This window comes from Dromiciops gliroides, chromosome 2, assembly GCF_019393635.1.
Source record: "Dromiciops gliroides isolate mDroGli1 chromosome 2, mDroGli1.pri, whole genome shotgun sequence".
NCBI lineage: Eukaryota > Metazoa > Chordata > Mammalia > Microbiotheria > Microbiotheriidae > Dromiciops > Dromiciops gliroides.
The window spans coordinates 639,683,032-639,708,777 of NC_057862.1; the positions used below are offsets into that span (position 1 = coordinate 639,683,032).

A 25,746-nucleotide genomic window follows, 5' to 3' on the forward strand; every position below is an offset into this window, starting at 1 on the left:
CCACGGCCCTTTCTACTAGTTCAGACCTGTTTTCTAATTCCTACTGGCCTCCAAGCTGGGGGGAGAGTAAATTCAAGCCAGTTCCATCCAATTACATTTTGCAAATGTGGAAGTACTGAAAACACACAGACATTGTTTATGTAAGTGAGTAAGACTAATATTAGACCTCATGGAGCTAATTATCTTGGGGGGATGGGGGGGGTTCAGAGGAGAAGTGGTTTATGATTCATAAACAAATCACCATAATACAAAATGATGGGAGCTGATCCTTGCAGGAAGTTGGGTTATTGATAAGGAGCTACAGGCTCAGGTCTCAAACGATAGCCTCCGTATGACAGCAGGATTTTGAATCATCCTTGTCTCCAAGATCCTTATTCCCTATAAGGGACTGGGAACATTTTGGACCATTTTCTTATTGTTGCTGTACAACGCAAAACCTGGGGAAATGGATTGCTGTTGTTCTTCAGTTGTGTCCGACTCTTCATGACCCTATTTGGGGTTTTCTTGGCAAAGATACTGGCGTGTTTTGCCATTTTCTTATCCAGGTCATTTTACAGATGGGGAAACTGAGGCAAACAGGGTTAAGTGACTTGCCCAGGGTTACACTTAATAAGTGTCTGAGACCAGGTTTGAACTCACAAAGATGAGTCTTCTTGACTCCAGGGCCAGCACCACCTAACTGCCCCAGGAAAATGGAAATAATAGCTAATATTTATATAGCACATTAAGGTTTGCAAAAGCATTTACAAACATTATTGTTTTCTTTTCAGAACAACCCTGTGAGGTAGGTGCTATTATTATCCCCTTTTACAGATGAGCAAACTGAGGCAGACAGAAGCAAAGTGACTTTCCCAGAGTCACACAGCCAGTGAGTGTTTAGGACTGGATTTGAACTCAGGTCTTCCTGACTCTAGGTCCAGTGCTCTATCTACTACCCTACCAGCCTTATAGGTATATTCCCTGCATACCAAGACTAGTTCTCCACTTTTTCATTTTTTTTTAAGTGAGGCAATTGGGGTTAAGTGACTTGCCCAGGGTCACACAGCTAGTAAGTGTTAAGTGTCTGAGGCCGAATTTGAACTCAGGTCCTTCTGACTCCAGGGCCGGTGCTCTATCCACTGCGCCACCTAGCTGTCCCTCCCCATTTTTTCAAGTACACAATTCACAATATTAATAAACAAAGTGTAAAGAGAAAAAAGATAGAGACCCTCATTTGTCAGTCCCAAAGACGTGTAGGCACATTCAGAGTCACTTAAAGTCCAAAACATGAGATTTCTTCTGGCACAGTCACCATATGGACGCCCTGTGGTAAAACAAATTAGTTTGGAGGAGTGGTGCTTCTCTCTGTCTCTCTATTTCTCTCTGTCTCTATTTCTATGTCTTTGTGTCTGTCTGTCTTTTCCTTTCAGCCCCAAATCCCTTTTATCCCATCCATTTGCTTGAGGGATAGGCAGAGGACCCAGAAAGACCCTAGCACCTGTTCCATTTGTAAGCCCAGGCTTCTGACACTGTCATTCCTTGAATTTGCTGCTTTCATAACCCCTCTCTCCCTTTGACCTCTTTTGCTCTACAGACTTCTGATAGTGAGTGAAACAATAAACATTTATTCAGCACCTACTACTACATGCCAGGCACTGTGCTAAGTGCAAAGAGAGGCAAAAGTCAGTCCCTGCCCTCAAGGAGTTTACGATCTAACTTGAAAGCCAACATTCAAACAAACCAAGCAATGTACAAGATAAGGTGGAGATAATCAAAGAGAGAAGTCAAGAAGGATGAAGAAAGGCTTCTTGTAGAAGGTGGAATTTTGGCCAGGATTTAAAGGAAGACAGAAGGTAGAAACAAGGAGGAAGAACATTCCAGATGTGGGGGACCACCAGTGAAAATGCCCAGCGTTGGGAGATGAATGTCTTTTTTTAATACATTGATGTTCATTAGTCTTTCCAGGTTTTGGGGGGGATCATCCTTTTGTCATTTCCTGTAGCACAAGACCATTCCACTACAATCATATAGCACAGCTTTCTCCATCATTCGTCATTTGATGGACATTCCCTTTATTCTCAATTCTTAGCCTCCACCAAGAGTTGCTATAAATATTTTTTGTACAATTTTTCCCCCTTTTCTCTTTTTCATGATTACTATTGTTAACTGTTTCCCTTCCATCCTATTCCCTTCTCCATGATATTTATTCTATTATGCATCTTCTTTCATCCTAGGGAGATGGAATGTCTTGGGCAAGAAGCATCATGGTGGAGGCTAGTGTCCTTAGACTGCAGATCTCACATCATAGATAGAATTCCCCCTGTATGATTTGCCCTGGAAAACATTATCCTACTCTCTTAAATCCCTACCACCATCACCCTTCATCATATAAAGAGTCAGTAAACCAGCCAAGCCTCAGCCTTGTATCACTCCCACCATTAGCCACCTTAGCTCCTACACAGATGCTACTGTTCTCAACCTGAGAACTTTGTTTCACAAAAAAAAACTAAGGCCATTGGCCATGCACCCCCTCTTCCTCATCTCCTGCTGCTCAGGTGCCTTCTTTCACCATCTCCCCCTTCACCCTTGTCTAGCATGAGGGAGTGGCCTTACTCCTTACCAAGGCTAACCCCTCTCTACCTGTTCAAGAGATTCCATTCCATCCCATCTCCTCCAATAGATTGTCTCTTATGTCACCCCTATTCTTTGGCTTATTTTCAGTCTCTCCCTATCCACTGGCTCATTCCCTACTGCCTACAAACATGCCTGTATCTCCCCAATCCTGAAAAAAAAGAACTTCACTTTTTGGATTTTTCCATCTGCACTAACTATGGTCCTGTATCTCTTGTGTCCTTTGTAGCTAAACACAGTAGCAAGAGAGAAGAGAGTAGTCCAGGCCCTGTGGAAGGCTAATGCTGAGCTAGAAAAAGATAAAAGTTTAGAGACAAGGAGAAGGGAAAAGTATTTCTTTCTTTTTTTGTGAGGCAATTGGGGTTAAGTGACTTGCCCAGGGTCACACAGCTAGTAAGTATTAAGCGTCTGAGGCTGGATTTGAACTCAGGTACTCCTGACTCCAGGGTCAGTGCTCTATCCACTGCACTACCTAGCTGCCCCAGGGAAAGTATTTCTAAGGTGAGAGGAAGAGGGGGGTTTGGGAGAGAGAGTTTGATGATGGGGGCAGGCACGATGAAGGTGTATCATAAGCTTTAGAGTCAGGAAGCTGACACTGATGGGCAAGTCACATCATTTCTTTGGGCCTCAGTTCGCTCACCTGCAAAATGAGGGATCTGGCCTCAACGACTGAAGCTTCCTGCTCTACATATTTATGATCCTTCCATCCCTCTTCTCCCAAATCCTGCTGCCACTCTCCTTCCCCCTCTCCTGAGCCAGCCCCCCAGGGGGGAATGGGGTGGCAGAAAACAGTCAGGCTGGAAATGATGGTCTCCAGACTGTACCAGGGAAGAAACAGTGCCCTCTCAGATGTCACCATCTGGCACACAGCCCCCGCTTCCTGGCTCTAGTTATAGCCTGTTCTCCAGCGATTTGTTTCTGTTCACTTAATCTGGGGATTCTGTGTTCAGCAAGACCAGTTGAATTTTTCAGTGTCATTTTTGGTGTGTGTCAGAGTGTAGATTCCTAGTCCTTGCCTTTGGTACTGAACTTTGGGTCATCCTCCTCCTGGGGGTCCAAGATGCCCCCCCTTTTCTTCTTCTGTTCAATAGGAGAATGTTTGGAAATGGTTTTCACAGAGACGTGTGTGTGTGTGTGTATACCTATATATATATATATATATCTGTGTATGTATATGTATATGTGTGTATATGTATGGATATATGTATGTTTATGGATATAGACATATATGTATGTACATGTGTATATCACTATCCATCCATCTATGCATCTAAAAACCATTGCTTTCTCCAGATGGAGCTATATAACTTCTGAAGTCATAGTTTTTTGTGGTTATATAGATCATGGATTATAGACTGTCAAAAAAAAAAAAGAAGAAGATAGAAAAAAGGGGCAGCTAGATGGCATAGTGGATAAAGCACCAGCCCTGGATTCAGGAGGACCTGAGTTCAAATCCAGCCTCAGACACTTGACACTTACTAGCTGTGTGACCCTGGGCAAGTCACTTAACCCCCACTGCCCCCACAAAAAAAAAGGAAGAAGAAGAAGAAGATTATAGACTGTCAAAGCTCAAAGGAATCTTACAACACAGAAATTCAGAGCTGGGAGGGCCCTTAGAACGGAGAATTTTAGAGGTGTCTTAGACCTCATTTCTTAACCGGTGGGTTGAGACCCCATATGGTATAGTGTAAGTGAATGTGAGGGTTGCAAAAAACTTGACAACAGTAAAAAATTCTGTGCACCTATTTGATATACCTACATTCCTGGGGTTGCCTAAAAATTTCTTAAGAGAAAAGGGGTCAAGAGTGGACAAGGTTAAAGAAGGTTTTATGGTCTTAGAGCAGAGAATGTTAGAGTTGGGAGGGACCTCAGGACATTGAATGTCAGAGCTGGGAGAGATGTCAGGCCATAAAATGTCAGAGCTGGGAAAGACCTTAGAACATATTTATGATCCTTCCATCCTTAGAACATAGGATGTCAGAGTTGAGAGATACCTATAGAATGTCAGAGTTGGGGGGGAGGGGCCGAAGGGGGGGACACCTTAGAACACATAATGTCAGAACTCAAAGCAACGTTGGAACATAAAATGTTGAAGCTAAAAGGGACCTTATCGATTATTTACCCCAGCCCTTTCATTTTGCAGTAAGGAAACTGAGGCTGGGGGTGGGGCAGGGGAATGACTCACCAAAGGTTGCATTTTTCTGTTGAACCCTCTTTTCCCTTTTTTGGAGACACGTCTCAGAAAGCTTCTTTCTACCTCCCAGCCACAAGTTTCGTGAATTGAATAGACCCAAATTAAAAGCACGTGGATGAAATTGTTCTTAAAATACCAGCAGCTTCTGAGGTGGTGGCATCAGGTGGTTTGAGAGCTAAAAGCAAGCGCACAGTTAATCCTCAGGTCCTCGCCTGCCGCCGCACCTCCCCCCCCCCCCGCCCCCCGCCAGGTTCTCTCGGTCCTTGCCTGTGTCACGCTTACCCTGAGTCAGTCTATGCTGTTTAACAAATACTCTCCCTCCGTCCTGGTGTTTGCTGCCATGAATTCTAAGTGACGTGAGCACATTATTGTCATTACTCCACGGGTTACTTCTGTTGGTTTCAATATGATCCCGCTCCACATGTAATATTGTTTTTAATCACTTTGGCTCATTCCCATTTACTCAGCTGCCCACCAGCCCTCACCAACATGGTAAACAGCAGGCCAGCTTTTTAAATGTGCCCTGTTGCCTCCGCTAGGCACCGGGTTTATCTATTAGTTCGAGCATCCTGTGGTGCCTTAGTGTCCAAAGATTTTTTTATTGAAAGCCCTTTAATCCATTTTTCTCCATTTTCCCACCATCCTCTTCTGCAGAGTAGATGGATGGTCAGTAGTGAATGGATGGTTCTGAAAGGGGTCCCCGTACTGGGGGGAGGGGGAAGGGGAAGAGTAGGACACGTCAACTATACTTGTTGCTATGGCGATCATGTTGTCAGGCAGCCCATGGTTGGTTGAGGAGGGACTGGTTGTGTTGCTTTTGTGGTCCACGCCCTGGGGGGAAGGTTTATAATCCCTTAGAAGGACAGAAGACATACCATGGCATACTAGAAATCCTGGCTCTGGTAATAACTGAGTGACCCTGGGCAAGTCACTTCTTTTCCTCCCAATTTCGGTTTCATCTGAAAAAACAGGATGATAATAACAATGTAGCAGAATGTAAAAACTGTGGGATTTGACTCCAGAGAACCTCAAGTGGAATCCTAGCTGACTCTTCTACCTCTGTTATTTGAGGCAAATCTTTTTGTTTAACATCTTTGAGCCTCAGTTATTGTTGTTTTTTAATTGCAAAGTAAATGCATTTAACTCTAAAGTTCAGACTAGCTCAAAATACCATAATGCTCACACTAGTACTATTCAAGAGGTTTTTGTTAAGGACCTACTATGTGTCAGGCACTGTGCTAAGTGCTGGGGTTACAGAGAAAGCAAAAACAGTCTCTGCTCCTAGGGAGCTGCATATACTACACACCTTACAGGCTTATCATGAGGAATCGCCTTGTAATAAACACTAAATCAATATTTGTATTATTATCCACAAGAGGTATTGTGGTAGAGTGGGGAGAGGGGCGGGGTGGGGGGAAGAGCACGAGAGTGAGCACTGGTCTCAAAGCCAGTAAAATCTAGGGATCAAATACTGCTTCTGACACCTGTGGGCTATGTGACCCCAGGTAGCTCACTTAACCTCTCAAGGCTCCTAGCTTTTGGGTGGTTATATAGATCTTACATCATAGCCTATCAGAGCTGGGAGGCGCCCTTAGTAAGTCAAAGCTAGGAGGGCTCTTAGAACACAGAAGGTCAGAGCTGGGAGGGCTCTTAGACCATAGAACTGTTCCTGGAATTCTCTAAGACTGTAGATTACAGAGAAGGGCACAACCGGCATTGACTGAGAAAGTCTCTCTATCTGGGATTCCCCTATACCAATGAAATAACAGGTCTAGTCCCTAGCAAGGTTGTGAAATTAATAGTGCTGAATTCAAATCCAGCCTCAGACACTTCCTACCTGAGCGATCCTGGGCAAGTCCTTTAGCCTCTACCTCAGTTTCTTCATCTGTAATATTCGGATAATGATAGTATCTACCTCATAGAGTTATTGTGAGAATCAAATGTGATAGTATTTGTATAACACTTAGCATAATGCCTCGTATATAGTAGGTATTTAATAAATGTGTATTCCCTCCCTATCTTATTATTCACAAAGGGGAGGATCTATGCAATATCTCGGGCCCCTATGAGGAGGAATCTGGATCCTTAATAATAATAGCTGGCATTTCTTTTTTGTTTTTAATATTTATTTAGTATTTTATTTTCCCCAATTACATGTAAAATTGTTTTTAACATTTGTTTTTAAAACTTTGAGTTCCAAAATCTCTCCCTTCCACCCTCCCCACCCCTCTCATTAAGGAGGCAAATAGTCATGTAAAACTGTATAAAAATATTTCTATAATAGTCATGTTATGAAAGAAAACACAGATCAAAAAAAAAACCCTCAGGAAAAATAAAGTTTAAAAAGTATGCTTCATTCTGTATTCAAACATTATTAGTTCTTCCTCTGGGGATGGATAGCATTTTTCATCATAAGTTCTTCAGAATTGTCTTGGATCACTGTTTTGCTGAGAATAGCTAAGTCATTCACAGTTGATCATCTTACAATATTGCTGTTACTTTGTACACAATACATTTCATTTTGCATCAGCTCATGTAAGTCTTTCCAGTTTTTTCTGAGAACACCCTGTTTATCATTTCTTATAGCACGGTAGAATTCCATCACAATCACATAGCACAACTTGTTCAGCTCTTCCCCAGTTGATAGATATCCCCTCAATTTCCAATTCTTTGCCACTAGCAAAGTATTTTAAGAACAATTTCATCCACTAGCACTAGTAGTGGTATTGCTAGGTCAAATGGTATGCATGGTTTTAGAGCTCTTTGGTCATAAATAGCTTACATTTCTTTAGCATGTAAAGTTTTGCAAAACACTATATATGTTATCTCCAAGGACCTTGTGAGGTAGGGGCTGCTATCAACTCCATCTTACAGTTGAGGAAATTGAGAGTGAGAGGGATTACGGGGCTTGCCCAGGGTCTATAGCCAGATTTGAACTCTTGTCTTCCAGACTCCAACTCCATTCTTTTCTAAACCTAGCAGTCTAAACAAATGCACCTGTGTTTACAGAGCAGAACCTGCCTTAGGGTGCAAGTGAAATAGTATGACTAGCCATTGTGCTCTGCTCCTCTCTCTCTTCCCCACAGTGACTTCAGAGAATCAAGGCTAGAGGAGAATTGGGCTCAATTGCAGCAAAATCTTGTTGTTGTTTTCAAACCACACCCACTTTATTTTTTTTTAAATAATAAACATTTTTATTTATAGTCTGGGGTTCCAATTTTTATCCCTCTTTTCCTCCCTCCCCTCCCTCTTCCCTGAGGCAGCAAACGACCAAATATGGGTTATACATGTATGATTATGTAAAACATGACTATATTTCACACCCACTTTAAATTAAAGCTCCTTCTCATGAACAATCATGGAAATTCAGGAAGTACCTAAATTACCACTAGCAACAGTATGTAATAAACTTCATGCACCCCTTCCTCCCCAGATGACCCAAGATGGCAGATACCATGGAACTCAATGATATGTCATCACTTTTTATCTTGAACAAAGAGTGTTGAGTGAAGATGGGCACGTTCACATTTGACGTATGTTGCCGAGGGACTTTTCAGAGCCTACCCTGGCTTTGCGGAAATTAAATGAAAACTGCAGAATTCTTCAGCAGAAATAAGATCCCCAATATAAAAGAAAATAGTTCCTGCTCATTTGGCACTGTCCCTGGTATGTGGTGGGGCTTTAATAAATGCTTATTGGATGAATGGGTAAGTGAGGTCATCACTCAGGGTCATCTCTGAAGTTTAGATTACCTGGAAGGTCTGTATCCCCCAGTCTACATGGCATGAGAGGCAGACAACCAATCAGATACAGTCACTAAAAAAAAAAACTTACACCCTCCCAATTAAATCCCAAGTCCTTAGAAGCTCTAAAGAGTTTTGTGGGGCAGGAGTTTACACACTGAACAAGGGAGAGTGAGAAAACACCAGCATATCTTGGTTGCCATGCCTCCATGGGGCCTCTCATAGTCCTCCTCCTCCTCCTCTTCCTCCTTTAAAAAAAATTATTTAAATTTTTTTGATGAGGCAATTGGGGTTAAGTGACTTGCCCAGGGTCACACAGCTAGTAAGTGTTAAGTGTCTGAGGTCAGATTTGAACTCAGGTCCTCCTGACTCTAGGGCCAGTGCTCTATCCACTGCACCACCTAGCTGCCCCTCCTCCTCCTTTTCTCCTCTTCCTCCTCTTCCTCCTCCTCCATCTGTATACTTTACCCCAAACCCCTCATGTACCAGAGTGTTTCAGCTTAGCATTTGTGTTTTGTCTTGTGTGAGTTAAACTTTGTATTATCAACCTGTTGCTTTTAGTGTAACTGTTTGGTCTAGCCCCGTTGTTTGGTGTGCAAAGCCCTTTGTCTCCTAGTGCCCTCCTGCCTTTCCCATCTTTATACTTTACCCCCTGCTACATACTATTTGATCCAGTGGGACTGGCCTCCTGGCTGTTCCACAAATAGGACCCTCCATCTCTCAGCTCAGGGCATTTTCTCCGGTTGTCCCCCATGCCTGAAATGTTCCTCCGCTCTGCCTTCTGACCTCCTTGGCTTCCTCTGAGTTTCAACTAAAATTCCATCTTCCCAGGAAGTCTTTCTGACCCCCTTTTAATTCTACTGCCTTCTCTTAATTATTGCCTACTTATGTATATATGTCTGTACGTTGTCTGTCCCATTAGATTGTAAGTTCCGTGAGGACAGGGACTACCTTTTGTCTCTTTTCCTATCCTTAGCACTTAACTCAGTGCCTGGCACATAGTAGGTGATTAATAAAGTTTATTGACTCACTATTCTCTGATAACCTCTATGTCACCAAACTCACTGAAGCCGACTTGGACAAAAAAAAACCCAAACAATCCAATATGTAAGGAGGTGATGGGAATGGGAGTGGGAGATTCATCAGGGGAATCCTCTGATCAAGTTGAAGAGATAACTTCTGGGTGGCAGGGTAGATAGAGCACGGGACCTAAAGTCAGGAAGACCGGAGAGCAAATCTGGCCTCTGACATTTACTAGCTGTGTGACCTTGGTCAAGTCATTTAACCTCTTCCTACCTCAGTTGCCTCTTCTGTAAAATTATGGGATGTGAAGCACCTCTCCATTGATAATATGGGCATCACCATTGACTACTGTATTTATTGAGAGGAGAAGGGGATGGCTCCTAATTGGGTTTCAGGAACTAGACTTGCTCTCAAAAGGGTTTGCTACATAGTACTCAAGAAGACTCTTCTCATCTCACAAAACTCTCTTTTCATTGGCTTATAAGGGAAAGAGAGAGACCACATTCAGCCTTATTTGCTTTTTTGCTTTTTCTATATACAGAGGACATATCAGAAGCACTGTGGAAGGGACCTGGTTTCTCTTCTAATGAGATATTTGTAAAGCACTTAGTGTGGCACCTAGCACATAGTAGGCACTATATAAATGTTGTTGTCATTATTCTGCAGTGGTAGGATTAGAGGTAAGTTGTTCATGCATGGATTCCTTTGCCCCAAGAATTGGAAATGCCAACCTCCAGGGTGGAAGGGCATGGAGGTTCTGTGTTTGTACATGGCTTTCAGAACACAGGTCAGAGACTGGAGACCTGAGAATGGACTTTGCCAGCCCCATAGATGGCAGCGTCTGGGCCATTGAGAGAATTCTGGCCAAAAAGCACATGGCACAAGTAGATGTGTACTTACCTACCCATGTGGCCCAAGAGGGTAGTGATTGACAGTGCTGCCAAGATTCCTCTGTGTGTGTCCTATATAAAGAAAGGAGATGTTCAATTCCTCCATATTGTGATCTCAGAGTCCAGCCCTCTTAGTCAAAGGAAAAAGATCTGGGCAGTGCCAGCCTCAGGATTTGCTTCATGAATATGACCCCAAGTTAATTCATTGATTGAGGTTCCCCAAATTCAAGAGTTTGGGAATAGGAGCTTCTAGTAGAGAAGGAGAGTTTCAGAATAGTGCTCCTCTTGGAGGAAAGAGAGGATCTGCCACATAATTCCATTCTTTTTGGAGAGCAAAGCCACAAAATAGAGGAGGGAGGGAAGGAGAAAAAGTGGGACCATGCCACCCTCTTCCATTATAGTGGATTATTTAGATGGCAGTGGTCCAGTGGCAATGGTATTACTTATTTAGTAGCTCTCAGAGTGTGTTTTCCCTTTTGGGGTAGTCTAAACCACACAGTGCTGCCACAAGTCTTAGGGGATGGTGTAGAAGGAAAAGAGACCCTCCTAGAGTATAAACAATATCACTCCAATGGTAACCTCCAGTTCACTTCCCTTCCAACAGGAGCTTGTGGGCTCTTAATTGACTTTATTTGTTTCTGTATCTATTTATGGGCTCGGTAAGATCCATATCTTCTGTATTTTGAGTCTGAAATGAAGACTAAGCTATCCAAAAAAAATATTTATTACTTCAAGAGCTTGTCTAGAAACTGGGGATCTACTTTACCAGCACCGAGGAAAACCTAGACATGAGCTATACTTAAGCTATATTTAGAAATTTCCTGAGTTAAAGCCCCACTAGGGGCATAATCACACACAGAGATTTTTTTTAAGTTATCATCTTTAATAAAATGACTTTGGAATTAGTGGACATCTCCATGACACCAACACAACAGTTTTCAGAGCCAGAATAAAATGCATATAATTACTTCTGTAATTTGTATTCAATGTCAACATGTCAAGCAGCAATTTATTACATGGCAAACAAGATCAAGAAAGCAACCATCAAACAAATGAGACCCATAGCTTCAGATAAGGTGAATCCTAGGACTGGGTCAGCCCTCAGAATTCAACTCAATCCACGTGAGTACAAGGTAGGGGATTCTAGGCCACATATTACACATAGAGAGGCAGCTAAGTGGTGCAATGGATAGTGTACCGGAACTGGAGTCAAGAAGACTGGAGTTCAAATCCAGCCCCAGACACATACTAGCTGTGTGACCCTGGGCAAGTCATTTAACCCTGTTTGCTTCAGTTTCAGATGGATAAAAAAGAAAGCATTTATTAAGTGTTTACAAAAATCAAGACATTTCTAAGCCATGAGGGTACAAATAAGAGGAAGCAAGATAATTCTTGCCCTCAGGGAGTTTCCTTTCTAATAAAGGAAGATAACACATGGAGGAGAGCTGGGAAGAAGGGGAAGATGAGGGGGTATGGTGCAGAAGAGGCCAGGAAATGTCATGGCACTCTTTCTCAGAAAGATAAAGCAAATTCTTATCTGTCAGAGCTGGGGTAATCATGGGTGGAGTCCAAGGTTGCTGTAGGTAGGTATATGGGGATGATGACTGGAGTGTAAGCAGCTTCTTGAGGAGATACCAGGGAAGATAGTCTAAAACACTACAGAGGTGTTGCATTCTGCACTGATGAAGGGACTATCCACACAGATGAAATCACAGATCTGCTTTCTGAAGTATTGAAGGATGCTGTTGCATGGATAAGACCATACTCAATTGTAAAGAGAATTAAACTGGCACCAACTTTATCTCATTGTTAGTCCAGTGGACTGTTAGTAGTAGAATGAAAGCTCCTTGAGGTTAGGGACTATTTGTGTCCCCAGTGCCTAATACTAATATACTACTAATAATACTAATGACAATATGCCTGGTGCATAGTAGGTGCCTAATAAATTCTTGATAAAGAAATGACTTGTTAATTTGTTTTAGGAGTGAGAAATAATGAGAGCATCATATCAGATTTAGATATGGAAGGAATTCTAAGGGATATTTAGTCCAGCCTCTCTCAATTTTCATATGGGGACATGGAGGCCAAGAGAAATTGTGAGTATCCCAAAATCACTCAGAAGTCATAAAAAAATATAAAATCCCTGAGGTGGAATTTAGGGAAATATTTGAAGCACATCAGCAGGTTTTAAATTATTTAATAAAGTAAAGACCATTATTTTAAGCAATGTGCTTTTGTTAATTGATAATCTGTATAAGAAGATTAAAATTATTATCATTACATTCATGACATTTCTCAGTCCCACCTCAGGCATGAATTCCCAGGCCAAATCCTATTTGGTAGGCAGGAAGTTCAAAGATGTATCATCTTTAATAGTGGGTTTATTCTAAAGTTCTTTTCACAAAGCAGAATTGGAAGAGTTTTATTTGTGTTTCTTTCAAACACTGCATTGCTTAAGCGATCATGTCTGACACATCCCCATGGAAGCCAAGGAATTTGGGGCTATTCCTGTGAATCAGTTTTGTTTTTTTCCTGTGATGTGAGTGGGGACTAGATCGTGTCTGGTTAATAGATGACTGACTTGTAGAGATGGTAGAATCAGTGGGAAAAATCAAGTAGTCATAATTAAAATCAATGCAGCCTCTTTTGTCAGAGATACTTATGAATGAATAGGCAAGTGCCCTTTGTGAATATTCTCATCTTCTTGGAGCATCTCCTATATTCAAGAAAGCTAGGGATACAATTGAGATGCTTTACCCCAGATTTCCCAATCTCCCTTCTCCACTGGAGATTCCCATTTTTTCTTATTTAGCTCTCTGGCTAAGTAAAAACAACATTAATGGAAGTGAAGAGAATATTCTTCCTGGCATGGGTTACCATAGGAATGGCAAATGTAAACAATGAGTTTGAAGAGCTTACCTCACTGTTGTTTCTATTGCAGAAAGGTTTTCCAAAAGGTCACTCAGTGTTCCAATATCTGATGATTGGAGTGATAATGGGTTCAAAAACCTGTGATTTCATCAGTGTGGGTACTCTTTCTACCAATGCAGGTCAGAGATTAGAATATAGGTTCCTTGAGAGTAGAGATTGTTTCATTATTTATATTTATTCTGCATATCTCTATGTATCTATCTATGTATCTATGTATCTATCATCTATCTATCTACCCATCTGTCCATCTATCAATCTCTCTATAATATCCTTGCTGAAGGTAGCTAGGTAGTGAAGTGAGGAGAGGTCTGTACTGATTTGCCCAGGGTCACACAGGTAGTAAATGTCTGAGGCTAGATTTGAACTCAGGTCTTCCTGACTCCAGGTCCAGCACTCTATTCATTGTATCATCAGAGACCATCCTAAACAAATCTTAATTGCCTCTTATTGCAGTTTTAAGGCTGTTTTCAGATTTAAATTTACTTCTACTTATGCTACTATTCTTCTATCTGGCAGAGGTTCAAATGAACACGTTGGCAACACTGATCAGTTGTTCAGTCAAATTTCTGTGAGAGTGTGCCAGTGGTAGAAGAGAAGAAAGTCACATCTGAAGAGATTATTACCTTTAAAGGTTATTCTATATAAGCATTGTTGAAAAATGGAACCATATGTGCAATTTCACTTACAATACATTTGTCATTTAAAACAATGCTTGTCATTAACCAGTAGAAAAGTAAATATTTTACATGATAACTTGTTATCCATTTTCATTGATTGGTTGGGTGGCTAAAGTTTTTTAAAAAATTAATTTCTATCACTCAGCAAAAGAACTTGCAAAATTCACCTACCATTTTCTAACTACTTATTTGGTGAGCAAACATTTTCACTTTATTCTTGTTTTGAATCAAAATTAAAAAAAATAATAATCTCAAATGTGGAACCAAATTAAAGACTGCATTTGTCTGGTGTTGAGCCAGATGTTAAAAACTTTGGTTCAAATAAAAAAAACCAACATAGAAACTAAATTTATATATGATTATTATATTATGTTAAACATCTTCTAAGTTTTAACTTATTTTACTAAAATGTTATTTACATACGATGAAATCTGTAAAATAAAGAAATTTAATATGATGAAGACTTGTAGGTAGTGGTAAACATATGAGGTCTTCCAGGACTAGTCCTTTTAATTAATGTCACATAAAATATTCGTAATTATTTTGTAACTAGTTCTATAGTTTTCTATTTGGAGTCATAATTGCAGGTAGAATATAACTTCATATTTTAAAATTATATAATAAAAATCTTACTTTGGAGAATTTGGGAGCAAAAGTTATCTTTGTAGATATTGTAAGAACTTAATGAATAAGTTTAAAGGGTTATTAGCAGTAGCATATTAAGTTACACTGGAGTTAACAAAACATTTCTTTTTACTTAAAGGGGTTCATAGAACAACAACAAAAAACAAACAAAACCACTGGAAACCACTACTAAAAGATATTCCAAAGTCTCTCTCAGCTCTAAATCTTTTTGGGGGTGGAGGGGAGGCAATGGGGGTTAAGTGACTTGCCTAGGGTCACACAGCTAGCAAGAGTCAAGTGTCTGAGGCCGGATTTGAACTCAGGTCCTCCTGACTTCAGGGCTGGTGCTTTATCTAGTGTGCCACCTAGCTGCCCCCAGCTGCAAATCTTCTAAGCCACAATAATAAGTGTTAAAGATAAAATCTGATACCCAGTCATTTGTATCCAAGTTCATTGCTGGTTAAACTACACCAAATACATTTGGGGTTCATCAAAGCTAATTATATCTGGATTTTGCTAAGATCTGGTATCCTGTCTCAGGTGATAGTCTCATATGAAAGCTTTTAATCATTTTAATCCTGCTACTGTTGTTGGGAGGAGTTCAACAGAAGACATTATTAGGAGGCTATGAAATGGTGGTTGGACATTCACATCGCCAGAGAATATACAGGTGCAAGGTGGTCAACCAACCACATGTGGACATATGGTGAGTCCTCATCCCATGCTGGTTCTGTGAGGCTGAAGGCATTTCTCTCTGCCCCCCCTTGCCCCAAGGCCACAAGAATTTGCCCACCCTTTTCTTCTCACATTGCCACAACCAACTCTACCTTTTGTCTTTTCCCAAGTTCACAGTGGAATAGGATTAAGATTCCCAATTTTTCACCTCCTTTCATAGGCTCATAGGATTTAGAGCCACGTGGAACTATCAAGATCATTTAGTCCAGGGGTTGTTAATATCAGGCCCATGAATTTGTTTTAAAATTTTTAATCTAGGCTTCAAGCCTGAATCATCCTCAGAAGACTATTCTAATTGGTGGAGAGAATGATGACTCAACGCTGCATGCCTGTGTCAAAGAAGCTTTGAAGAAGAGAGAAATTCTTCATTCCTGCTTTGAAAGGTATACATGTGATTCCAGACTCTCTTTGGGGAGAAATCCTTGGAGAGAATTTTTTAAAAGACTTTGGGAATTGGCAGGCATGTAAACCTGGCTCCTCAACATGTCCCTGATTTTTGCCTTGCCATTCTAGAGACTTTGGGGAATTTTCCATTGGGTGAGATTGATCTCTGTCCCGGTTGAGCTGAAATTTGTTGCTTTCAGTGGGAGAAATCGTTGTTTGTGTCTTCTGAGATATTCTACTCTATAACTTCTCCAATTTCTGTTCGCTATCTGCTTGGATAAGTGGTCTTATTCACCATTCACTATTTAAGATGGTCTTTTGTGTAGCCAGCATTTGGTGGGAAGGGGTCAAGCCTATAGGCATAAGTCTGGGGTTGTTCCTTTCCATTGACTGTTCTTTCCTTAAAGTTAGTGCCTTCCCACTGAAATTATCTCCAATTTGTTGCATATTGTCTCCTTTATTATATTGAAGGATAGGGATTATTTTCTTTATAGCCCTAGTGCTTAGCCCAGTGCCTGACACAAAAGAAAGCAGTTAATAAATAATTTCTGACTTGACTTGACAAGGGAGAGTGACCAGAAAGACCAGCTGCTTTGTTGCTTTTAAATCTAAGAAATCACTCCCCTAGACCAGAAATATTGGGAGGGGGGGTGGCAGTGCAGTGAGTGGCAAATAGATATAATTGTAGTCTGGCAACTTTTTCCTAAGAAAACAGAGCAGCCATCTTGTCTTTTTTTTTTCTTCTTCTTCTTTTTTTCTTCTTTTTTCTTTTCTGCAGGACAGTGAGGGTTAAGTGACTTGCCCAGGGTCACACAGCTAGTGTCAAGTGTTTGAGGCTGGATTTGAACTTAGATCCTCCTGAATCCAAGGCCAGTGCTTTATCCACTGCACCACCTAGCTGCCCCAGAGCAGTCATCTTCATGGTGCCCTTTCTTGCTCCCCTCCAGGCAGAAATCAAAGGCTCCCTTGGAGAAGGTTAGGCAAAATTGAAGAGGTGTCTATCAATGTCTCCCTGTGAGACACATTTAGATAACCCAAGTAGACAAACACGTCTCACATGGAAAATACACAAGAAGAGAAGAGGGAGTATAGACCAGATATGGAGGCAATCTATCAAAAACATGGAAGCAGGAGATGGAATGTCATGCAACTGGCCCATGCATGAAGGAGAGTGATAAAAACCCCACCCCCATTACTCATTACTCAATTGCTCTGTAGGCAAATCACTTAACCTCCTCTGTGCCTATGTCCCAGGGTTGTCATGAGGACCAAAGGCAATGACATTTGTGGAAGGCTTTACACTGTATAAAGCTGAGATATTTTGATGGAGACTCATTATCGGAGGCTCCCACATCAAACAGAGGGTGATAAACTATGATATCCCATGGGAGAACAATTAATTTTTTTCCTTGATATTGATACATTTGACATTAAAATACTTGGCTGCTGAGCACATGACATGGCTCCAGTTTGGGTGGAGTTGCTAACACTTCTGAAAATGAGGACATCATTCAAAATAATTTTGCGCAATGGACTAGTTCAAGGATAGGGCAAAATTCAACAGGAAAAATTTAAAACTGGTATAGGAATGGGTCAAAGTTTTCTGACTGAGGGGCAGCTAGGTGGCACAGTGGATAAAGCCCTGGCCCTGGATTCAGGAAGACCTGAGTTCAAATCTAGCCTCAGACACTTGACACTTACTAGCTGTGGGACCCTGGGCAAGTCACTTAACCCTCATTGCCCCCCCCAAAAAAAAGCTTTCTGACTGAGCTCCCTGACCCCAAGTTCTCCTCTCCCCAATCCAACCTTCTAATCACTGACAAAGGAGAGTTCCTCATGACAGGTTCCCAAAAGCTTCATCCCTCCTCACTGCCTGCAGAGTAACCATAACAACAACATTAATAATTCAAATTTCTATAGCTCTTTAATGTTTATAAGGTGCTTTCCTCCCAATAGCCCTCTGAGGTGAGTAGAACATTTATTTTACAAATGAGGAAACTGAGGCAGGCAGCGTTTAAGTGACCTTGCCCAGGGTGATAAGGCTAGTAAGTATCTGAAGTAAGAACTTTTTTCAGCCTCATTTTAAACTCACTTTTATAGCCAGCTCCCAATTAGTGTGAATGATGAATCTCCCTGAAGTGGGGGAATTCGCACTACATACTTCCACTGGGCTGGAGCCAGTGGCCATATCTTATATAATTAGAACTGAATAGTACAAATTTGAATAGATGTGGGCACTTCAGGGGAGGGGGCCATTATTCACACTAATTGGGACCTTGCACTGGACTAAAAGGGATTAAACCTGGATTTAAAAACTGGTCCTGCCACTTCCCTAGGCATTTTTTTGTTGTTGGGGCAATGAGAGTTAAGTGACTTGCCCACGGTCACATAGCTAGTAAGTCTGAGGCTGGATTTGAATTCAGGTCCTCCTGGATCCAGGGCCTGTGCTTTATCCACTGTACCACCTAGCTGCGCCCCGCCCCCCAGGCAATTTTTTGAGCCTCGGTTTCTTTCCCTATAAAATGGGGACAATGACAATACTTTGAATACTATGGCTGTTGGAAGGGAGAATAGTACTTTGTATTTGGGAGGTATAATTATTATGTAGCTACACTACAACCTAACTCTAGTGAACCTTCTACTCACCTTCTCTTGCTTCTGTGCATTTATCCTGGACATTATCCCATTCATATATCTCTAATCTTCATCTGTAAAATACACATAATAATAGCACTTACATATGTAAAGTGCTTCCTAAACCTTAAAGGGCTATAAAATACTAGCTCTCAGCTATGACCCAGCATGTTTTGGATACTCATCAATCTCCCATTACAGATGTAAAGTGCTTTGCAATGATAAAATGTTATACTTTATTGTAAGGTGAACTGTTATCATTATTAGTATCATCATAATCCACTGGGAATTATCAACATATATTAAATACTACTGAAGCAGCTGGCACAGCGGGTAAACCAATGGGAGTGGAATCAGGAAGACTCATCTTCCTGAGTTCAAATCCAGCTTCAGACACTGACTAGCTGTATGATCCTGGGTAAGTCACTTAATCCTGTTTGCCTCAGTTTCTTCATCTGTAAAATGAGCTGGAGAAGGAAATGGAAAAGTACTTCAGTATCTTTGCCAAGAAAACCCCAAATGGGGTCACGGAGAGTCAGAAAAAAACCCCAACCCAACTGACTGACAATTAAGTACTATTGAGTATATATGCCTTCATGTATAAAGGGTTATTATGATTTCATATTTACCACACCTGTCTGGTTAGCTCAATTAGATTCTGTTCTTCAAACAAACTAACCTTTCTCTAACCTGGCTCACAGACTGATCCCTAACCTATATGACACATCAATTAAAAATTCGAATGAAGCCCCTTCCCCTGGCCCCACATTCTCCACCATATCTTCCAGCTTCACTCATTTATCTTATGTCCATCCATTTATTCTTTGGTTCAGCTGGTATTAAATGCCTAATATGTGCTCAGCCCTGCAGATGCTACAGGAGAAGGGGGTGGGGAGATTGGATAGCATAAAAGACTGATCCCTTCACCAAGAAGTTGCGACTTGCCCAGCGTCACAGAGTCAGCACGTGTTACAGGCAGAACTAGAACCCAGCTCTCCCTGATTCTGAGGCTTGCTCTCTATCACATGCTCCCCTCCCATAGGAAAGGCTGATCCTTACTGAGACTCCATAGTACATTTAATGCCCCACTTAGCACGAAGTTCCATGCCTCACCTTCTCCCTCATCCTCTCTCACTAATTGGCAGCTGGTCTACTAGACAAAAAAAAATGTGAGCAGAATCCATTCCCACATAAGGTACTGGGAAAGTTCCCTGCTCCCCACCTAGCACATGGGCAGCCTTCCACCCCCTCAGCAGTTTCAGGCTTCTCAATATGTCCAACACGATGGGGCTTTTTCTCCTAATTCTCCCTTCCTATTAGGGATTGGTAAAATAAGATGGGCACCCATGTTCTTCAGCTAGTTGCAGTCTCTCCTAACTGGAGAGAAGGAGATAAAGGAGGGGTGAGGGCCAGAGGATCTATCTGGGTCACGTCCAGCCCCGATGAGCTCCCACTTTTATACTTACTTTCTTCAGCTGGTGGAGACACTAGCCCTCCCGGTTCCCTGAGGCAGTGTCATCATTTGTCATCCTCCTGTTAAGGAGCCGAGAGCTTGGGAGGATACAATCTCTGTCTAATTCTGGGCTAAATGGAAATAGTAATGGCGAGTTATCCAATATGGGAGCATAGCATTTTGAACAGGAGATGATCTAGACCAGAAATCCTTAACCCTTTTTCTGTCACAGACCCCTGTGATGGGCCAGGAAAGCCTTGGGGACCCCTTCTCAGAATCATGTCATCCATTGCATAGGATTGCAAAAGAAAACAATTATATTTAAATAAAGTTTATCAAAATATTTTTAAAACAAGTTCATGGGCACTGGTTAAAAATCCCTGATTATTTCAATGCTCTGCCCGAGGTCACACAGGTGACCTTGGGGCATTTGAACCCAGTTTCTCTGTCTCCCAGTCCATGGCTCTTTCCAAACCTATGGCCCTGCCTGACACAACTAATAGGAATCATGTTGAAGAAATCTCCCAGGGTGTCCAGATGATCGATTGATCTCTCCCCCTTCCCGCATCACCTTTGGGGTGCTTTCAATATGGGCTTATCACCAGGAAGCTTGAACCCAGGACCTTCTTGTTCTCCTCCCTACTCTCTCCCAACTTTCATACATACATATGTACATACACATACATGCATACACACACATGCTCCATGGTGCATACATATACACATATATACACATATAACCATACACAATATATATACATGCACACACAACATACATACTTGAAAAGACTGGCCTGAAGGGGAAAGGGGTCCTTTAGACGAGTTCTTCAGGAAATGAGAGTGATGGGCCCTCAGTCTAAAGCCCCCAGCTTTCCATTTGACTTTGGAAGCCTTTTCAAACCATTTTTGAAGGGTCAGGTGAAGAAAGAGACAGATATTCTCAAAAATTGACCCAATCAGTTCTCCTCCCTGTGAGCATCAGGTGGCAAAATTACAGAAAAACCTCCTATTGAAAGCACCACTGATTCTTCCACTCTTCAGGGGCCAAGAAGCAGGGGGTGCTTTAGTCAAGCCCATAGCCCTGAAAAGAGCAAGAGGAGGCCCCAGTAAGTCCCCTTTGCCCCTGGGGTTCCCAGCTTCTTGTTCCCTGTGGGATGCTATCATTCATTCTTTTGTGTAACCATTCATTCATCCTTTATGGAAAATACAGAGGCATTATGCGGTAGATGCTTCTAGTACCACCAGGACTGGATGAAAGGGGTTTTGAAAAAATCAGACAGCCATTTCATAGGCTCTACACTTGGAAGAAGCCATATTAGAGATCTGATCTAGGACCCTCATTGTCCAGAAGGAGAAACTGAGGCATAGAGAGGTAATGTAGCAAGTGGAGGGGATCTGACCTCAGATTCTATAGTCTTTGCCACCCCACACCTGCCTGTCACTGCTCAAAACCCTGATTCAGCTCAGAATTTAGCTGTTGCCTTGGACTGAAAATTATTTTCACAAAAGAAATGAATTCAACCGACGGAGAAGAATTTTCAGCTTTATTTTTTAAAATCATAGAAGAGAATATGTTAGCCGGTTGTCACGTGAGTTTTTCTTCTGGCTCCATTTCTTTTTCCTCCCTTTTCTCTAAATTGGATAAGGGGGAAAAATCTCCAGGAAGCAAAATCTATGAGAACACGTAAGGGCCCAGGCAGTGGTGGAAATAGAAAACCTTTGTAACTCAATAGTCTTGCAATTGTCCTGGGCTCAATGGAGGAATGAGGGTCAAGGGGTCAGCATGATGTAGTAGCAAAAAACACTGGCCTGGGAGTCTAGAGATAATAGACTCCATTTCTGGATCTGCTACTAACTGGTTTTGTCACCCCAGGCGAGGCTGTTCCCTCCAGAAGTCTCAATTTCCTCATCTCGAAAATGAGGTTGGCCTTAATATTCTTCAAACTCTAAAGTTCCATGAAAATGCTTCCCTTTAAACTCCCTTTGAAGCTAGGGAACCTTCATTCTCTGATAAAAATTCTGATTCTCTTGAGAATTCCACTCCTTCATTCCTATGGCCCATAAAAATTTATACTTTCAGTTAGTTCTTCCACTGATCCTCGTCTCCTCCTAAAAAGGGGTCTGTGAAACATTGCATCTTCATTTTGATGAATCTTTGGTTTCCTTTGTCATCCTATGTATTTTACTGTATGCATGGGAAGGGGAGGGAATAAGCATTTATTAAGCACCTACTATGTGTCAGACACTGTGCTCAGTACTTTACAAATATCTTATTTGATTCATGTTTTACCAGACAGTAGTCCCTGATACAAAAAGAGATTAATAACTCTGCTCCAATGATCCAAGATAACTCTGAAGGACTTATGAAAATTGCAATCCATTTACAGAGAAAGAACTGATGGTATCTAAAAACAGAATGAAGCATAATTTTTTGATAGTTCCTTAATCTGAAGTTTTGTTTTTATCTGTTTTCTTTCACAACCTGGCTAATGTGGAGATGTTTTACATGACTACTCATGTTTAGCTTATATTGAATTAAGAGAAGTTGGAACACAAAGTTTTTAAAAATTAATGTCAAAATTTGTTTTTACATGTAATTTGGAAAAATAAAATTCTAAATTAAAAAAAAACAACCCTGTTGTTGTTCAGTTGTGTCTAACTCTTCATGACCCCATTTGGGGTTTGCTCAGTAAAGATACTGGAGTGGTTTGCCATTTCCTTCTCCAGCTCATTTGACAGATGAGAGAACTGAGGCAAAGACTTGCCCAGGGTCACACAGCCAGTAAGTTTCTGAGGCTAGATTTGAACTCAGGAAGATGAGTCTTCCTGACTCCAAGCCTGGTGCTCTATCCACTGCAAGACCTAAGTACCCACTCTAGTCTATACTATAACACAATTCTGCCTTTTTCTTGGACATGAAGTAAATTTGACTTGATTTTGGGAAATAACACTGTATTGTCAAAGTATGTATATACTATGACCCAAGGACTGAGGTGGTTGGGGAGAGTGTACCCTTTGGTGTTTGGTAAAAATGCCTTAAAACTTTTGTTCTTGCTATATCTTCTCAGTCAGTAACCCTTAGAAAAAGCTCATTGATATTAATGTGTTAAATGATACTGGGGTACTAAACACCAGGTCACTCAAGGATATAGAAGAGATACTTTAACTGGTCATTGGTATTGGAAGATTGAGCCAGTACCATTAGAAAGATGCTCATGTTCTCTCAGGGCCATCCCTAGGATTCTGAAGGGGAGTGTAACCAATCAACCCTCAGGGGACCCAACTTAGTGAAAGTTGGAGCTGGGATAAGGATTCCCAGAGCTTTTATGGGCTTCATTTAAGCTGTTGCTACAAGAGGCACTATGGTTTAATAGACAAGGTGTGATGTTTAAAATTTAAATTGTGTGGTTGCCAACTACTCTTCCCAACCTGATGCCATTGTTTGAAAGGACTCCCCCTCCCCCATAATCCAAGTCTCATATGGATTGTCAGTGCAGTACCAGGAATTTTTTATATTAATTTTTAAAAATATTTTTTATCTTTGCTTCATCACTTTTTGCATCATCTGCCTAATTATCCTCGTGCCATAAAATCAATGAAAATAGGAGAAACATACAAACATAAAATTTCTTACCCAACGTGAAGATCAGAAGGTTGAGGGGTTCAGCAGTCCCTTCGTGGTCTCCATACATATAAACACAAATTCACAGTGAATCGGCATGCTCACATTTTCTTTTCATAAAATGAACCGGGGGCGGCTAGGTGGTGCAGTGGATAGAGCACCAGCCCTGGAGTCAGGAGTACCTGAGTTCAAATCTGTCCTCAGACACTTGACTTACTAGCTGTGTGACCCTGGGCAAGTCACTTAACCCCCATTGCCCCGCAAAAAAAAAGAAAGAAAAGAAAAGAAAAGAAAACAGGTTCCCTCCCCAACTATCCATGCAATTGATTGAACTGTAACCAACCAGAGGATGTTGTATTCGCCCTCTTCCCCCAAGGAAAGGCAGATCTGAGCATGCTCCAAGGCATGAGCCCTCATTAGTCAGTCTCCTCATTATATACACTGCATACATGTGAACAAGCATCATGGTGATTGATGCTATCAGGGACATTGGTTTATCATGTTTTCCTCTAAGAAGGTGAGGAAATCAGGACCAGAGGGATTAAAAATGACATTTTACAAATTGTTATTATACCTGTTCCTTCCTGGAACTTCAGATCATGGAAATATTTTGCAAATTCTATCAATTAACTCTAAAAAAAATGACCTTTGAGTACCGTAACTGTCTTAAACTTTATTCCACAGAAGATGGTTTACAGAGATAACATGATCTACCTGAAGCCTTGTGGCGAGTTACAATTGGAAGCATTACTGTTATCTATAAGGTCTACAATTTTGCTTTTTTTCTTGCCTTTCTGACCCAGGTAGCTGAGTTCTTATGTGAAAATGGATGGTCCCACTGCTCCCTCTGTCTCTTTTCCTTCCTGGAAAGAGTAAATCAAGAACTACTATGAACTGCTGGGTGGGAGGAGGGGAGAGGAAGGTGCTGGCTGCACTCTCTCTCACCTGGTTCATGAACACATGCTATCTTTTGTTCTTTTATGTTTGTATTTTTGTTTGAATGAGTATTCCAAAACAGGAGTGCTTGTTGACCCAAGAGAGTGGGATGGTCTTTTGCTCTGTATTTGTTACCTCTGGCCCAATCTCTGGAGTCAAGAGCAGACTTACCTTTCAGCTCCATCTCTGACTCACGATTTGGCCTTGAGCAGTCAACCTCTCTGATCTGTTTCCTACTCATTGTTCCTGACTGGACTGTTTGATACATGAAGTAATTAGCCAGGTAGGCAATGGCAAGCCATTAATTACCAACCAGGGCTTTATTACTGCCACAGGTACCATGGTTACCAGCCTACCCAAACACTATTCAAAGGAATTTACTCATGCTAGCAGAAGACATCAAGTCAGGCAATTCAGATCCAAGATGTCGGAAACAATTCTCATTAGCAGAGCATCTCAAAATTGAAACCTAAAACTCATTTGCTAACTGCTGACTAATGTACACAAGAGAGAAAACAGACCTCTCGATACAGCTTTTAAAGCTTGGAACTCTTTGCTAAATGTTTCTTGCCTCCATGAATCACAGACCTCCAAGGGATTGAGGAAACTCAGTCCAATCCATTCTCCCCTGTTCCAGCAGGACCATTCTTGAGTCATCGCAAATAACTTTAGTTTGATCCCTTGTGTAAAGACTTCCAGAGAAGAGAGTTTCATGACCTCCTCAGCAGTATTCCAATATTTAACAATTCCCATCTTTGGGGATAGTTTCTTTATATCTAAACTAGTCCCTGATACTACAATTTAAACTAATTTTCTATCCTCAAAGTAGATGGAGAACTTTTAGTTCTATACCCCCTGTATAGTTCATAATAATTTATTCAATAAGCATTTATTAAACACCAAGTAGGTGGCAGGCACTGTGCTAGGTGTCAAGGATTGCTATTGTTATTGTTTAGTGATTTAAGTCATGTCAGACTCTCCATTACCCCATCTGGGGTTTTCCTGGCAAAGATACTGGGGTGATTTTCCATCTTTTTCTCCAACTCATTTAACAAATGAGGAAACTGAGGCATCAGGGTTAAATGACTTGCCCATAGTTAGTAAGTATCTGAGCCTGGATTTCATCCTTCCTGACTCCAAGCCCAGCACTCTATCCACTTTGTCACCTAGCTGCCCAGGTGCCAAGGATACAATGACAAAAATAATAGCCTGGACCTCAAGGGACTTATATCCTGTCAAGAAGACAACACAGACATATATAAGTATATATAACAGGTGGCTAGCAAGCAT

The 25,746-nt window shown here is 41.4% G+C and overlaps 1 pseudogene; it reads right to left on the reverse strand.

The window, feature by feature from the left end:
- LOC122739455 overlaps positions 1-24,640 on the reverse strand; it is a 42,418-nt pseudogene extending 17,778 nt beyond the window's left edge.
- Between the last annotated feature and the right edge of the window lie 1,106 nt (positions 24,641-25,746).